Below are 510 nucleotides of genomic sequence, written 5' to 3'. Positions count from 1 at the left end.
CTGGGGCTGCCATGCCTGCGCGCTGGGCGATTTTGCCCTCTGGCGCAGGAGCCGTTGGGGCCCACGTCCCCGCCCTTCGGCTGTGAGCGGGCGTCTGGAGTCCCAGCGGTCTCGGTGGCAAAGGGGGGTGCTGGGGAACCGGCCTCTCCTGCCCGGGCTCCTGGGATGGATGAGAGGGGCGGGTGGCCGCGAGGCATCTGTGCAGGGAGCGGGGCCGCTGCTGGCTCGGTGGCACGGCAGGCAGCCTGCCTGGCGTCTGGGCTGGGGAGCGGGGCCCGCACGCCAAGGCAGAAGGGCTCTGCCAGGCCCAGGGTGCGAGTGTGCCGGGTCAGCCGTGGCACCGAGGTGTCTGGAGGGGCGCTGCCAGGCAGGAGGCGTCGCAGATGCTGCGCGGGGGGCTGAAGGTGGAATCGCTGCCCGGGCACACCGCCAGCTGACCTTGGGCAGAGCCCCGCGGGGGATGGGAACCTGCCTGCTTTTCCCCTGCGGTACCTGCTCATCTGGTTCAGC

Source organism: Gavialis gangeticus, unplaced genomic scaffold, assembly GCF_001723915.1.
Source record: "Gavialis gangeticus isolate Ggan-Ray unplaced genomic scaffold, GavGan_comp1, whole genome shotgun sequence".
Lineage (NCBI taxonomy): Eukaryota > Metazoa > Chordata > Crocodylia > Gavialidae > Gavialis > Gavialis gangeticus.
Note: the sequence above shows the minus strand (reverse complement) of the source record.